Source organism: Tachypleus tridentatus, chromosome 7 (genome assembly GCF_004210375.1).
Source record: "Tachypleus tridentatus isolate NWPU-2018 chromosome 7, ASM421037v1, whole genome shotgun sequence".
NCBI lineage: Eukaryota > Metazoa > Arthropoda > Merostomata > Xiphosura > Limulidae > Tachypleus > Tachypleus tridentatus.
Window position 1 is genome coordinate 8371760 of NC_134831.1, and position 18363 is coordinate 8390122.

Consider the following 18363-nt stretch of genomic DNA (forward strand, 5'->3'; position numbering starts at 1 on the left):
TAATATATAATAAAAAGCTACTGTGCAGCTGACGAATTAATTTATTTGTGATATTTTTTTAAATCAAATTTTAAAGTTAATGAACTGAGAACCTCCAGCATAGAATATTATGAATACAAATGTATGTATAATTTAAAAACATTATAAACTTATAGACAGCAAATCTTTAATTTCCAGCAATACATGTATAAGTTGTTTTCCAAGAATATTTATTTCCACAAAGCAATCACTTTAACATCATTAACACACTATATTTCGCTAAAACGTTATTGCTGAACTGTATGCGTTTTCTTATACCAAAACCACATCACGCTATCTGCTGAGCCCACTGACGGGAATCGAACTCCTGATTTTAGCGTTTTAAATCCACAGACAGACCGTTGTACTAGCGGGGGTTCGGTGAAGTGTAAAGAAATGTTTTACAGTTATTTTACGACTCGAGATTTATTATAATATTTATTTTGTTAATCGTTAGACAAAATAGTATGGGATTTATTGATACTGCCGAATAAAATTGTCTTTTAGTAGCGTGATGGTACTTTACTGAATATACTTAACTTATTAGCATTCCTGTTTGTTTGTTTTTTTTATTTTTATTTTCTCTATATAGTACTATTAATAGTAGTTTTCAACAAACATTTCACATATTGCTCAAGTCCTCTATTAGTAGTAGTTTTCAACCCACGTTTCACATATTGCAGAAGTCTTCTATTAGTAGTGGGTTTCAGCACACAGTTCACATATTGCACAAGTCCTCTATTTGTATTTGTTGTGCTACTGTGATGTGTTATTAGATAACGCGAACGTATGGGTTAAGTGATCGCAGAAAAAATACGTAAGACGAGGGTTACCTGTGTCATAAGGCGTAGATTGTCGGAGCATGGCAGTCGGGTTCGAATCCGTGTGATATTACTAAATATTTTATGCACTTTAATGTTTGTGTTCCTTATAAGACAAGCCGTGCCAAAAAAATAAAAACAACGCTATTAACTGAAGTATCTTGAAGAAACTCGTTAAAAATATAATTTGTTTTAATTTCCTACAGCACAAATCGTTTCGTTCGTTATTGTTGTAATAGTATTTTGTACATTTCGTTTAAAATTTAACCTGTTAAGTTGTAAACAAAGAGAAAAAAAAGAGTTTATTTTAAAGAGTAGTTTTACGTTTCGAACTCTTCTAGATAATTGAACGACTATCACTTAATGATATCACATTGATTAACGTGTACATGATTTACATCTCGTCCTGAAATCACTTCTAACTTTCTAATTCTTTACATCATAGTAAAACTAAGAGGAATAATTTAAAATATTTCACGTGCAAAAAAATAGAATTGCTTGAAATTACCTATGCCACTAAATGGAATAGTTTAACGTGTGTTACACACGCAATTAACTAGAATAATTTGAAATATGGCCCACACAACGAAATAGAATAATTAAAATATGAGCCATACAACTAAGTAGAATAATTTAAATCATGTCACACGCAACAAAGTAGAATAGTTAAAATTTGAATATTACATACTAAAGTAAGACATGCCTCATTAAAACGAAGTAAAATAGCTTAATACGTGACTCACTGTATTGTGATGACTCGTAAGATTATGCAAAGTGCTTTATTATCTCTAGTTCCTGTGAAGTTTCACGTATTAGTAATTTCCAGTTATGTTTTTTACCGCCTATTATCTCTAGTTCCTGTGAAGTTTCACGTATTAGTAATTTCCAGTTATGTTTTTTACCGCCTAATTAAGTTCGTGTATTACCAGTTTCCTCCAATTCTAATCTCCTAATAGCTTAACCAGTTACTTACTCACTAGCTGAAACTTGTTGGTTACAGTGAGCTTGTATAAGAACTTTCTATGTAAAACTAGGTTTTGGTTTTCTAAAGAAAGCGTTTTATTGAAATTTAGTATTATCCCTTTACTATCCCTTGTGTATAAATAGATTGATTTAGGCGTAACTCTCCTTGAACTCAACGCTTAAGTGCCTTGCATATAAAAATTCATAACACATTACCATCATAATTCTTTTTTATCCATTTCTTTGTGTACCAAGTAATCGAAACGTTTTCAGTAAACTTGACGTGTAGCAACTGAAAAGGATATGAGGATAAGAAATCCTATATCTCCTATATCCCTTCAATTGTTTGTTTTTTTTGCCAACGTTTTTTATTATTATCAACAATTCATATGTCACTTTCATTGCAGCATTTCATATGGTTTTGGTTTTGCTACTTTTGATATTTGATATAGAACACTTCAGTGAAAGTTTTTGTTGCTGTTTTTGATAACTTGGATGTTTATTTTTGAAACAATAAAGCACAGAATTTGCGTTCGTACCTCAATAATGTAATTTAATGTAAGACAATTATAATGAAAAATATAAAACACTCATAAACTTGGAATAATAAGAAGGAATAACAGAGTAAAATACTACAAAGTTCCAAAATACCGACTTGTCATCTAACTTTCATCTACATTATCTAATACGTCTTGGAATGTAACTATAATTTAATGATACTTATTATGAAAACTAATTGCGAAAGAATCCAATTCGTTGCCAAGAACTAACGCGTTTGAGAGACTGTAGTTGATTAGATATTCACACTTCAAAGATAAGTTAAGGCTAAATGTACCAACGTCTTTTACATCTTTGTGAACTGCCATATTGTATGGTTTTACTTTTCCTTTTAATAGCATTTTGGTTGATTTGATTTGGTGGAAGTTGCAATTTTGATGTCACCACAAAATCTCAGATATACGTAAAGACATTTGATGTTTTTAGTAAACCTGACATTGTAGTGTGTTACAGTCCATAACGTAAAACTACGACGAGAGTCCCTAAAAGACTAAATTAACATTTTTAATTGTCATAATTATAGGGTGACTTACTGAAAGCTCTGATCATTTTAACAAATGTTAATAATTGTGAAAAGTAAATAAATTAACAGTTATGGTTCTAAATAATCTATTCATACGTTTAGTTCAAATGGTACTATTTTATGTTCACACTTCATATAGTCTCTATTGTATATTGTTAAATCTTTTGATTCACAACGTCCATTAAGCCCATTACCGTACGTCTTGTGTTCTACTGAAAGTTCTCACTCAGAAATGAGAAGAAATCTCTAATTATTAATTAATGCATAATTTTATTATTACCAGATAACACTTAATAACTTAATGTTAACCGCCATTACCTTTAGTAATTAAGCAGCAATTAAAAGTTCGATACTCGCGGAAAGCACAACCCAGATAGCACATTGTGTAAGTATGTAAACCAAAAAAGAGACAAACAGTTTTTATCGGCTATTATAGGGACTGTTTCGTGATGTTTGTGGTCGGGCTTCGAACCTGGGTCTTCTTCATAGAACTTGTGCTACTTATTGGAGTAAGACCTTCTCCTAATTAGGAACTGAACCAACTAGGACCTGAATTCCTTCAAGAGGTAATTCTTAGTTTTGACTACATCATTTAATGAGTGTATTACTTATAAAGTTTTTATTTAAATGTTATTTTTCTCAAGTGTAGTTTGCATCCAATTATTTTGTCTATTAGTTTATCATATGATCATCTTCTCCCAGAAGATGAATAGATCAGTAATACAGAGGCCACTCTGTTTATCATGCTATTTAATTAATGTTTTTGTATCACTAAATGAATTCACTTTCACATTCACAAAGTATGTTGCAAGTGGAATTTTTGCTATTCGCTGGACCTTTAGGTGTTTCATTGTGTACTAACTACGATCGAATCGCGGCTTATGAGCACCACTTTCACTTTGCATATTCTGTGCAGGTCTTCAATGAAACAACTGAAATAGGGAATATGGTTGTATCTGTGATTTTATTACTTTTTATTCTTGGTAGTTATCTTTTTCAGTTGCTTCTTTATCAACTCTTCATGTATCAGTTCTCAACGAGATGACACTCATGTATTTGTTTTTCTTCTTGGAATCTTCGTTATGTTCATTCCAGAAACTAACATTGTGTAATGTTCGTCTTTACACCGTTGGGGTATTTTGATTTATGGTCAAGGAATTCATTGGGTCTGCTGGTGTCCTGCGATGCATGAGTTATATGTTTTGGTAAATAATCTCGTGTAGAAATGAGGGTTTCTTATAATTGTATTTTATTATGAACTGTATCGCGGGTTTTTATTTGTTCAGGCTGTACCTTTATTTTGGAATCTATTAATATATCCGTCAGTTCATCCATCCATTTATTCACTTAGTTATTCTAGTATGATTATAGAATACTTTTTGTAACCCAACGATTCAATAGTTCTGTTTTTTTTAAGTTCTATTGAAACAATATTAGCTAAATTATTCTATTTTGAAGCAGGTTACCTAAAGACAAAATAAAGATACATATATTAGTTATTTGTGCTAGCTGTTAGTAACTTTGAAGAGATAGACTAGAGTGAAGTAAGCTAGTTAACTCCATCTGCCTCAATTCTTGGGACACTCTTGTGGGGCCGAATAGTTGGATTTGATCTCTATCATTATAATCCATTTATGGCCACAAACTATTGACTGTGAATTGTTTCTCAATCGTACTGGGAGGCGAACCATGAAATGTCAGCTCCCCACGCTAATATCCACTGAGTTTTCTAATCGGTTTATCTCAAACTTTTGTAGATATGTTATATAAATATATTTTTTTATTAATGTGAAATAATTTTTGTGTTAAGTGAGAAATGCAACATGAAAAAATAATTCATATCTGTTAAACATTCTCCTTGTTTTTCATATGCTAATTATTAACATATTATTACTGGTTTGAAGATATTTTAACAGGGAGTTCATTTATTATCTTCTCAGCTTCGTCAAATAGCTTTCAAAAGTTATAAATATAATTTGTATTTAAGAAAATGTTGAGCAAAGGTATTGATTTGATAATAATACATTACACAACTGTATTTTCGATCACTCAGTGACATGTAATATTTGTAGCCTTCTTACGAAGGATGCTGATAAACAGCTATTGATTTTCTGTAGATACGCCAGTAATTTCCGTAGGTTTAATGTATCCGGTGGTTATTTTAAAGTATAGATACTCTTAGATACTTGAGCAAATTAAAACACATAAAGGAACAGAAAGCACATTTGTAAATTGGAAGAAAAATACATGAATAGATGGTAAAAACTACTGGTTCTTTAAACCAGAAAATTAACAAATGACCCGTGTCAACGTAACAAGGTCTCATTTGAAAACCAATGGTAAAAACCTGTTATTCATTTTTACACTGGCTATACTTTGTAATGATGTATGACAGACGCCATTTTCACTGTGATAAGAGTGAGGACTTAGTTTCTACTTATTAATAGTATAAATCAGGTTGCAAAATGTTACAACTGCTTCACTTTTGAGAATTAGAGTTTCTAACGAAGTATGAGAAACCCTTGTTTGACTGTGATGTTGATTCAACTTTTCTTCTTTTTACAAACGTGACTATTCCTTTAGGGAAACGTTATTCTTCTATACTTTTGTAATCTTCGCTTCACATTTGGAAACTTTCGAAACAATAGTTTTAACATTTAACTGTTTTATATGTCGTTTTCTGATCTAGTCTAAATTGTTGTTTTGGTACATTAAAGAGAAAAGATTTACTTATTTAATAATTTTACGAGATTCAACCAACATTTTATTTTGTGGAGAAATTACGGGATAAACACGAAATGATGGTTGTTATGCATTATAGAGATAGCTTTATCTTAAATATTCCCACTCTTGTAACTCAGTACACCTTAAGTGAGAAACTCGTATTAAATATAATCATGGGTAAAAACTGTAGCATTGTTTACACCATAACTGTTCATCGGTTGGACAGCGGTAAGTCTTCAGACTTACAACACTAAAATCAGAGGTTCGATTCCTCTCGGTAGACACAGTAGGTAGCCTGATGTAGCTTTGCTATAACACATACACCATAATTACTACTTGATAATAGCATTGTTTGCATCGTAACTACTACTTGATAATAACATTGTTTATACCATAACTACTACTTCGTAATAACATTGTTTGCATCATAACTAGTGCTTGATAATAACATTGTTTATACCATAACTACTACTTCATAATAACATTGTTTGCATCATAACTAGTGCTTGATAATAGCATTGTTTATACCATAACTACTACATGATAATAGCACTATTTACACCACAGCTGATACTTGTACTTAAAATTAGCGTTTTCTACACTATAACTACTACTTGATAGTATCGCTACTTGTTGTTAGTAATAAAGTTGTCTATGTCAAAGTTGTTAAATTAATAATAAAGTTGTCTATACCAAAACTGGAAATTAACAATAAAGTTGTTTATTCCAATTCTGTTAAGTTAATAATAAGGTTTTATGTATCACAACTTGCAGTTTTTAAGGCTGATAATGATATTATTTATAATATTTTTGTCCTGAAAAACCATCATAAGACAGCTTCACATATTTCCCATCCACATGTTTTTGATATTGGAGTTTTCTTCTAATATTTCGTTATCTGGAACATCGTGAGATTTTTTAGTGTATAATGCATATAATTTTATATAGATGAAATGTCCAAATTTGTAATTTGCAAAATTCCTATATGACTGAAGATATATGAAGTGACATTAGAAAAACTGAAATACTACGTGAGTGTTGGTATCATTAGAAAAACTGAGATATTCAAACTGGATTTATAACAGATACCACAAGTATGTTTGATTAAAGTATCACGCTATTTTTACCTGAATTAATAAAAGTTTATTTTATTTCTGTGTTGAAATATATAGCACATGACTAAGGAATATTACCATCTTCCTGTAGCTGGAGAGAAACAAAATGACACTTAATTACTTATTATGTGCAGTTTTGTAGTGATTAATTAGTGTATACTATGAAAATGGAGTTGTTTCATGATCATTTCGCTGGGCGACTTAGTGAAATATTTTTAGTAGACGAATCTCCTTGTTAAAAACGCCACAAGTTACCTCAGAACGGCTGGTATGGGTATTAACATTTTTACAAATAAGGCAGAGAACAAGATGACCTAGGAAGGTCGAAACGTTGTTCTCTGCTTTATTAGTAAAATGTTAATATCCATATAAGGCGTTATGAGATACATTCATATTTCAAATGGGTTTTTCGTCATCACGAGTCACTAGTTACCGTCGCTTTATTATGATAATGTACCAGATACCTCTTCTGAAGGAAACCTATATTTGTTTGTTTTTCATGCTCAGTGTATAACTTTTGATAATACTTGCTCATCACAATTTCAAAATGAGAGTTAAAATTTCATCAACTTTTTAACTTTATGTTTGTTTCTCTACATTGTGGGCCTTCTAAGCCGGTTCAAGATACTATAATTATTCAGTTTTGTGTAACTTTATAAAAGCTTCCATGTCTTATTCTCTGTTTTCTTAAAGTCACTGGCACAGGTCCTATCTCTTTATAGGTTAGGAATAGATTAGCTTTATGCTAGAGTTCCGGAGATTGCAAGTCAGGTTTGAATCTATATGATACAACAATGTTTTCCTCTCACTTGAAATTATTGGGAAATTATAAGAGTGACAGTCAGTCCCCTAGTATGGGTAGTAGGGTGTTGCCCGTTAGCTGACTTCCATCTGGTTAATTGGTTAAGATTACAGACGGCTGCAATTAGTCTTAGTATATTTCTCATAAATACAAAATAGACAAAAACACTCCTTCGTAAAACATCATTGGATCAATGCTTTATTGTGAAAACAAACTTTAATACACGTATTCTGGTCTTAATCTTTCATACGTCATTTTAGTATCGACCTATAACATGATGGATAAGTCCTAAGTTCTTTTGTAAATATATATATGTGTGTGAAGTAAGATGTGTATAAGCGTTAACACAAAATATTGGGTGAGTTCATGTAGCCCAAGGTTTTTCTAACAAATAATATATCTATAGAATTGCGGTGCAAATTTTGTGACAGCAATGATGTAATAATATTAAACTGTTGTCGAAGTCCTGAAACCTCAGATCAGTCAGTATGTTGTGTCGGAGTTTCGGTTAAGATAGAAGATTGTGTAGTATAAGGTATAGTCCTAACAATCTGATATAACCGTACAATCAGTGTATGTTGTTCCGAACACATTTTTTATTGCTTGCTCAAAGCTATCCGTAGTTGATATTCGTAAGGAAAGAAGTACAAGCGAACTTCACTAGTTTTCATCGCAGTAATGTTTAGAAAAATCTTCCATTTGCAGTCAGTTAGCGAATTTTGGTAGAAATTTAAAGTAGCAAGCTGTCAGTTATCAGAGAGGAAAGAAGCAATTAGTCGAGTAATAATTAATACGGTGTAAAATTATTTCTTTGATACAGAAAATATTTGCTACACGTGCTCAACTGTAGAAGTATAGCTCGAAATAAGCAGCATGAGTGACCTTAATATGTCTTTGTTATACATGCATGTTGGGTGCTTTAGTAAGTCTTTAACGTTTCTTTACTTCTGTCACCGAGCAGAAACGTAACCAGAGTTAAGAAAATAAGGGCTTTAGACATATTTCTAAATAAATCGTGCATTTCATGAACACTGAAAGAGTTTTAGACATAATTATGAATAAATCGTGCATTTAATTAATAACAGCTAAATATACAAACTGTTGTATCAAGGAGGACAGAAGCCAAATAGAATTCGATAAGGTGAACGATACATTTAAATACAGAAGGGTAACGAGACGCCCAAACTCCATATTTAACTACAGAAGGGTAACGAGATGCCTCAACCCCATATTTAAATACAGAAGGGTAACGAGACGCCCAAACTCCATATTTAACTACAGAACGGTAAAGAGATGCCTCAACCCTATATTTAAGTAGAGTGGAGTAATGAGACGCTCTAACCCTACATTTAAACACAGAAGGATAAGGAAACGCTCCGACCCATATTTAAATAAAGTAAATTAACGAGACACCCTGACCCTATACTTAAATACAGAATGGTAAGGAGACGCCCGACCTCATATGAAGGGATCAAAGGGAGGAGGTGTATTGTGCAATGTTTTTGGTTTTGTTACAAACGTCTTACGTTACCTGCCATAACAATGACGAATATTACGAAATCATTGTGTTTTTATTGTTAATTCAGCTGAAGATGCTTGAACCAAGTCATAAATACTACTTTTCACTAGATACACTTCATGAACCAGTTGAAAATTTAACTAAACGTGACCACAAAATTCTCTCTACAATAAAATACGTGAAAGTTATTTATAAAAATATTACATTATATTGTATAATTTCTAATCTTATTCACTAACAGATGCTATGTGTTCTATTCAACAAACTCACGCACCAGAAGATATATATGAATGTAATAAGTCTCATTCTTAGAGTAGATAGAAATTTAAAGATACATTATTAATTAAAATGTTATTATATTTATTTTCTTTAATTTATTCTTTAAATTAATTCTGAAAGAATGTTTTGTTTTTTAATTTCGCGCAAAGCTACATGAGCGCTAGCCGTCCCTAATTTAGCAGTGTAAGACTAGAGGGACGGCAGCTAGGCCTAGTCATCACCACCCATCGCCAACTCTTGGGCCACTCTTTTACCAACGAACAGTGGGATTGACCGTAAAGTTATAACGCTACCACGGCTGAAAGGGCAAACATGTTTGGTGTGACGGAGATTCAAACCCGCAATGGTCAGATTACGAGTCGAACGCCTTGACCCACCTGGCCATGCCGGGCCAAAGAAAAACAGAAATTAAAACTTGTTATTGACATTTGATGCAGAAATCACATAAAATTATGTAGTTTTTTTAATTATCAGCACTCTATATTTAATTGAAGAAATATTGGTAATTTATCAACACTCCATATTTAATTATATTTTATGAAAGAAACATTGTGAATATATCAGGCAACATGTTAAAACCAAAATATTTGATTCATCGGAAATTCTCAATCATTGTATAGTACAATGTACAAACGGTAGAACTAATTGTTGGATAGTTGTCTGTTAGCGCTTTCTTAGGAAGGGCATTCATACAGCGATACTGACATACGAAGTGCTGTCAAAAAAAAGGAAACTTCATTGTTATTCATATAATTGGAAGAACAGCAGCAGATTTGGAAACCACAATTCAGAGTAAAGCGAAGCAAACCCAACAAAAACACTATGATGAACCCGGTTCGTATCCCTTATTATCAGAAACAAGAATTTGATATTGACAGTAATTCCATTCCACTACACAGCCGTCAACGCCTTCTGTACAACTCAGTATTGAATACAGGACTTTACTCCACTGGAGGGTGGTTGTGAGGTTAGGGGGATGAATTTAAAGTGAAATTGAACAATCTGAAAAATACTGTACTTCAGGGGAATTTATCCCTGTACACTCTGAATACACCACTGGTATAGCTGCAAAGGAAATTTGTGTCAGTGGTGTAGCAAGCGAACACCAACACACAGTTCATTAAGATGTATTATTGAACATTGATCTGGTCATCCTTTTGTAACAGTATGAATGGCCAGGATCTATGATGGACGAAGTATTTTCAAGGAACCTAAAGGTTCTGGTACATCATTGTTGTTAAAGTGCAATTAATACTCAGTATTTAATTTCATCACAATTATTTTTCGACTAAAGTCTTAGAATGACAAGAAAAGCTGTTGAAATTGTAGTGCAACCGTGTCACTTTCTTACAATATAACATACCTCGATCTATGTCTTCGTCAAAGAAACAATGAAATTCCAAGTTTCCTCCATTAAGACCTGCTCCTTTTTTAGGACTAATAACAGGATAGCCCATTATATGAACATCACTTTATTATGACTTAGAACTTTAGGGTTTGCAGAGTTATATTATATCATGAAATATAGTCAATTTTACAAACTGAATCTGAGGTCGAATAGAAACGCCGTTTTATTTCATAGATAATAACCATGAAATAGACTCTCAGTTGGTGCCCTTAACACTATAATTACCAGTAATATCACACTGGCACTGATAGGATAGACGTCGAGCTATGACGGCGGTCATCAAACCAACCGATTTTTTTTTTTCAGATCATTTTAAGAAAGATGAGGGAGTCGACATTAAGAAACAGATCTTCATACATCTTGGACCAAATTAAACTCTGTGGAAATAATAATGACTAGTTTCTGAAAACGAAACAGCGATGACTTTTTAATCTTAAACAATTAAACGTATTTAACACTGATTCTGTCTAATGATAATAGTGGAATGAAAAGAAAAAAATAGCGTTGGGTCTAACGCTATCGCTAGTAAGAAAGCTGGAGATTGTCAGTTAATAAAAGAAATATTTCGTTAGCAGTAAAGCGAATTGGATTATTAGCATTATGTGAGCATTCGCTGTTTCTATATATTTTAGAACATTGGTGACAAGTCAATCCATTGTATCAGTGAACCGTTTTAACATGACTTAGAATAACATTTGTAGCGGAAAGCGGTGAATAAAGCAAATATATTATAATGATGTATTTCTTACAACCTTATTTCAGACATAAATTAATAAATTTATAAACGTGGCATTTATTAAGCCTAGGTTTGTTTGTTTTTTGAATTTCGCATAAAGCTACACCAGGGCTATCTGCGCTAACCGTCCCTAATTTAGCAGTGTAAGACTAGAAGGAAGACAGCTAGTCATCACCACCCACCGCAAACTCTTGAGCTACTCTTACCAACAAATAATGGGATTGACCGTAACATTATAACGTCCCCACAGCTGAAAAGGCGAACATGTTTGGTGTGATGGGGATTGGAACCCGCGACCCTCAGATTACGAGTCGAATGCCTTAACCCACCTGGCCATGCCGGGCTTATTAAGTCTAGGAGTGACGTTTCGGGTCTAACGTTGTGCTTTCTAAAAATGTATTATCTTCGAAATAGTTACCGTGATCAGTGTGTGAATTTTATATAGCAAAGCCACATCGGATATCTGCTGAGTTCACCGAGGAGAATCGAATCCCTGATCTTAGCGTTGTAATTCCGTAGACTTACCGCTGTAACAGCGGGGTACAACTGTGATCAGAAGGCGATACTTAAAGTATAATATTCTATTGACAATACATAGACTTTTCACTTTAGGTATTTTATTCCAATTTCTCCAATTGTCTAACTCTTAGTGGTACAACAGTAAGTGTGAAGTTTCGATAGCTGGATACAACATAGATCGCCCATTATGTAGTTTTTGCTTAATAACAAAACAGACAAATTATATACAGCTGAGAGCTTGTGTTTATAGAATTTCGAATTTATAGTATAGTTCACAAATCTACAGCTGTGCCATGTCATTTTCACCTTTGCTAAATAAAGCTATTGTAAAGTACCGCCAATCGAATGGTTTGACGAGAAGGGTGGCCCGTAACTCCCTAACCATCCATATCTCTTATGTATCCAGTGTATCTGTGTGCTGTCGCTCATTCTCGCTGCATAATATTATGCGACACCATGTTATAATACGCTCTTCAAGTGTAAATGGGCTTACATCTGTCATATTTCTCTGTTTGTTTTTTGGTTTTTAATTTCGCGCAAAGCCACTCGAGGGATATCTGCGCTAGCCGTCCCTAATTTAGCATAGTAAGACTAGAGGGAAGGCAGCTAGTCATCACCACCCACCGCCAACTCTTGCGCTACTCTTTTACCAACTAATAGTGGGATTGACCGTCACATTATAACGCCCCCACGGCTGAAAGGGCGAGCATGTTTGGTGCGACTGAGATTCGAATCCGCGACTCTCAGATTTCGAGTCGAACGCCTTAACACGCTTGGCCTTGCCGAGCCATCCATATTTCTCTGAAAAAAAAAGAAACAAACTTATAATACATGCGTAATTGAATATAACATTATAACATATGGATGGGTAAGGACTTACGGGCCACCCGGTATAAACTGTTTTACTATTTAGATTAATCTTCCAAATTGAATTATGTGTATTTGTGGCACTGAGAAGCAGACATAAAATAAAATATTAATGAAATATTTTCTAAGGCTTCTCTATATATTAAAATACTGAAGAAAGTAAGAAATATAAAAAAGTTTGAAGTTTCGCTAACTGACTAAAAGTATTCAAAGCACTTAAAGTTTTAATCTAAACTTAAATCCAATTAATTTACTAAATTAAGAACATACTATCCATATAACCAAGTGTAGCGAACAGAATAATTTTAAGAAAGGTCGTGTTAACACAGTTAATTCGATCATGTTATTAAAGGCCGTAAGTATGTACGTACCATGTTATAGTTTGTTATTCGAAAGCTTAGCACGTTCAACTTTGGACTGTACTTGCTATGGATAAATACCAGCTGTCAATTATAATAATAAATGTATTATGTGATGTAACGATTATTAAGTATTCGTTGGAGAATGGAGCTATAAATGTACTGAAATGAAAAATACTTATAGCATTACGTAGTATAATGTTAATAGTTTATTACTTTACAATTATAACTAAATTAATAAAAAATAAATTATAGTAGCGTGTATGTAAATATGTCTCAATCCTGAAAAAAAAACAAATAATTTATGCTTTTGAGAAACGTTATAGAAATAAGTGAATGAAATATTTATTTGTTGGATTTTGAGCAGTGTTACCTAGTGCTATATGCGTTATCCGTCCTCTCAATCTGACTCAAAAGAAGACAGGTACTCAATGCCCCCTACAACAAACTCATAGGCTGCACTTGTCAACCAAATAATGGGATTTGATCATCATTCTTACAATCCATCCACAGAACCCAAATCACTTAGCACGATTGTCTCTTTGTGCAGTAGCAGGATATGAACCACAGATTCTGTGCTTTACCAAGCACGCTAACTACTGGAGAAGATATCAGGAATAAAAACTGTGTATTTGATTTCAACAAAAGTAAGCCAGGGGCACAATTTTTTATTTTGTTTTTGGTAATTGTAATTACGATTCATTTCTTGTTGAATTCAAATAGAAACTAAGCAAAATACATATTCTCTTCCCAAACAATTCTGTAAATACTGAACGAGCTATATTGCTGGCGTTTCAACTAATTTATCCCACAATACTGGAACAGGTAGTTTGTTTACTTGATTGATATGTTTTGATTAAGCCCGACATGGCCAAGTGAGTAGGACACTCGACTCGTAATCTGAGAACCTTGGGTTTGAATCCCAGTCGCATCAACAATGCTCGCCTTTTCAGTTGTGTGGGGTGTTATAATGTGACTGTTGATCCCACTATTCGTTGGTAAAAGAGTAGCCCAAGAACTGGTGGTGGGTGATGATTACTAGTTGCCTTCCACTGCTAAATTAGGGACGGCTAGCGCGAAAATTCAAAAACAAACAAATGTTTTGATTATCAGAATATCGGCGAAACAAAGGTTTTTTGTTTTGTTATATGTTAAGATTATGTGATAAATGTTAAAACTTGGGGTGTCTGATTATTTTCAAGAATTCGTGGATATGATTTACTGTTTCAGTGCTAACAATAAGTACTTCACTGAAGCAGTGTAATGTAAAATCTGTATTTGTCTCTTTCACGTGCTGTCGTAAAAATACTTTTAGTTATTTCGTATCCGTGATGTGGCTGTTTTGATTGGATAAAGTTCATTTTATTTCAAAGTATACCCCATACGAACATGCTACTGACTGGATGTTTTTTTCTTTATATTGTACTATGATCAACTGTTTTTAACAACCTATGGGTTTAAGTAGTTTAATTGGACTTTGAAATTTTGATCGCGTTATTTACTTTCTCTAAATTTGCATTGAATATTTTATTCTTGAACATAAAATAATCACAGCTGTAAACTGTGATTCTTTTCTTGGTTTGATATTCCTTTTGCAGGAGGCATTTTAATATTACTGTAGAATTGAAAGAATAACATTTAGGGTGGTGTTTTATGAAAGCTTCGAAAGTGACATTTTAAAATGTATTTATTTTAACTTCAGGCAATTGTAGAAGAAATAAATTGGTTTTATGGTAGCTATATTAGATTATACATTAATAGATGTTTCTAGGACAGGATATAAAAATATTTAAGTATTCAACAGGGTGGGGAATCATTCATATCAGGAATTACAATTCTCATAAAGCGTGCCCCCCAAAAAAACAAGGTTCCCTCTATGTTGTCATCTTTGCTTTTAAAAATAAATATTTCCGACGCTTTCTGCTGTTAACGCGTTATAAACGTGGCAGTCAGTACTGTTATTCAGTTAAAAGTTCCGGTCGAAGTCATTGCGTTGACTGTCATTTTTTAGTCAGTAATTCATAATTAGATACAGTGATACTCTGGGAGTACAATTCAGGTTGAATACCCTATTTCCTATTCAATACTCTTAACATATTGATTTAGTAAAATATCTAACTGTAAAGCCTAAAACTTATGATAAAATGACATTAAATACATATATTTTGTTTTTACAACTTTGAGGTGCCCTTTGTATACACCTATCATTTTAAAACCTATGAATTTGAAATTAAGAAGTTTCAAAAACTTTGTGTTTGAATTGTAACATTTGAAGCTACTGTTTAATTATATCCTTGTGAATATTTGTGGGATCATAATATTTCGTCACAATGTGAAAGAAACTACAACTTTATTGTAAAATATATTTTTAAATATTTGATGGATAACATTTTATGTTTATAAAAATAACGTTTTAAATCACAAACAAATTCCAATTTAATAGTACGAGACTTGTCGTGTAATACTTAAAATAGTACTATGATTGGTGTATCACGTTTGGAATACTATCATGTGCATATATTATATTGTGAATAATACCACAGTGGGCCATATTTACAATAATACTCTGGTGTATCATATTCACAATACTACTGCAGAATTTAATATTTACACTAGTACACTGGTGTACGATATTCAAATGAAAGTTACTTAGATTAAATTAATTTATCTAGTTCGTGTAGATTTTATTAATTCATTTCACACTATGTTGAAGACAAGACGATATGAATCTTAACGATTCCTGAACTTGACTTTCTGTTAATGTTATGCACGTGGATATTATAAGGCACCAATATGATGCCAGCTGTTAATTCAATAATATATCAGTTTACCTTTTAATCCGTTGTGTATCATATTAGTTTGAATTTTTAATGACGCATATAAGTTAGCCAGTCAAAAGAATCTCATTGATGTCGTTTCTACATATAAGTTAGCCAGTCAAGAGAATCTCACTGATGTAGTTTCTACATATAAGTTAGCCAGTCAAGAGAATCTCACTGATGTAGTTTCTACATATAAGTTAGACAGTCAAGAGAATCTCACTGATGTAGTTTCTACATATAAGTTAGCCAGTCAAGAGAATCTCACTGATGTAGTTTCTACATATAAGTTAACCAGTCAAGAGAATCTCACTGATGTAGTTTCTACATATAAGTTAGCCAGTCAAGAGAATCTCACTGATGTAGTTTCTACATTTTGTTCGGTAAAAAGTAAATGCTTATGAAACATGAAAGTTGTACGGTTTGATTTGTTTTGAATTTCGGGTAAAACTACACGAGGGCTATCTGCGCTAGCCGTCCCTAATTTTGCAATATAAGACTAGAGGGAAGGCAACTAGTCATCACCACTCACAGCCAACTCTTGGGCTACTCTTTTACCAAGGAACAGTGCGATTGACCAACACATTGTAACTCTCCCACGACTGAAAGTACAAGCATGTTTGGTGTGACGGGGATTCGAAGCCGAGTACTAAAGGAAAGTGACCTTGAAGACAACATAGAATCATAGATTATACTTTATTTACGGAACACATGAACAGCGACCGGTCTATCTTTACATACTGAGTGATGACTAAACAGTTTAGTGAACAGTTTTACAGATAAATTATTGCATGTAGTTTTCATTTTATTATTCAATAGGCTTTCTTCTTTTTTCTTGTATCAGTTGTGTAATTGAAATAACTCCAGATATCAGTCAGAGATACGTAAATATTTTTTCTTCTATTTCAAATACTAATTTTGTCATAATGAAGTGAAATTAATATTAGAAACACAGAAAAAATCACAATTAACTTTACCACTAGGTGCATTTTAATTATAAATATGTTATATATGTTAAGACTAAAAATAGATTATAAATAAACCATGTTATTACATTAAAAAATCGTTTTGAATTTCATAACAAAAATTGCGCGATACTCACATTTTTCGTTCTAGAAATTTTTATTGATTTACAGAGAAAAAAACAGCAAAAATAGCTCTCAGATCTTAAAATGCCACCATTAAAAACTATATGTAAACATTTAATGTCGCTCAACTTTAATTTAACTTGTAAGGAAATTGATTTCTGAACGTTCTTCGTATACTGGACTAGAAATTAGGTTTTAATTGATTTCTTTGCGAGAACATGTATCTCCCTGCTGTAAAAATGTTAATGCAAAATAAAAATTCTTTAGTCAATTTCTAACATGATTTGATATTTTTAAGGACATTTTAAAGATTTATTTGGACTTTCTCTGCGTTTCTATTGTATCACCACCACGACATAAGATAAAACATTACATTAAAGCAGTGCCTTCTTTTGAGAGATACTATTCAAAAGAGCTTGCATCTCTATGTATTTCTATGATGGTGTAGATATATTAAAGATAAATTCATATGATGTTACTTGGATGTGGCTGCTTGTAAACGGTATCGTTTGGCAACTGTTGAGCAGATACTGGTAACACTTATATTACTACTATGGATTAATTCATATTACATTTGCTAAAGATTTCGGATAATGGAAACTCTCACTTCTTACTATCGTGCTTAAATGCAAATAGCAGTTCGAAGAAAGACATGTTAACATCCATGAATCAATGTAATGGGACTAAAAAGGAAAAAAAGAAACAAATATTTAGCCATTTCTTTAACAATTAAATAATAAAACAGAAAACATTTCACTTACTGTTGTATACATGTAACTTTGAAGAAGCAATACCCTAAACAGAACTAAGTTTTATAGCGGAAGTAGAAAAGAAGCTTATAAGTGTTTTAATTCTCGTGCAACTTCCAAACTCCAAAACGAATTTAAAATTGTGAGTTTAAAACCAGAGAACCATTAGAATCATATAAACCTCATATTTATATTAAAAATCTAACTTAATGTAGAAGTTGTTTTTCTCAAATTGGCATAATATTGTTCAAGTTAATATAATGAGCACATTAAGGAAAATATGGGATGAAATAGCTGAAGTCTAAAATATTTTACTAAAAATAGTGTTTTAGCTAAAAGTAAACCGTCGATCTCATACATTAAATTATTAAATACTTTATTAAATATAATCCAGAAAGTATTTTAAACTCAACTAAGTTCCCTTCCATTAATTTTGAAGTATAATATTGTCTAAAATGTAATTAAAAATAATTTTGTTTCCATTTTTCTAAGTGTA

The 18363-nt window shown here is 32.4% G+C and overlaps 1 protein-coding gene across 2 annotated transcripts in view; it reads right to left on the reverse strand.

The window, feature by feature from the left end:
- Nucleotides 1-18363, reverse strand: part of LOC143255061 (nephrin-like) — a 78739-nt gene that overhangs the window by 36406 nt on the left and 23970 nt on the right. The window lies entirely within an intron of this gene.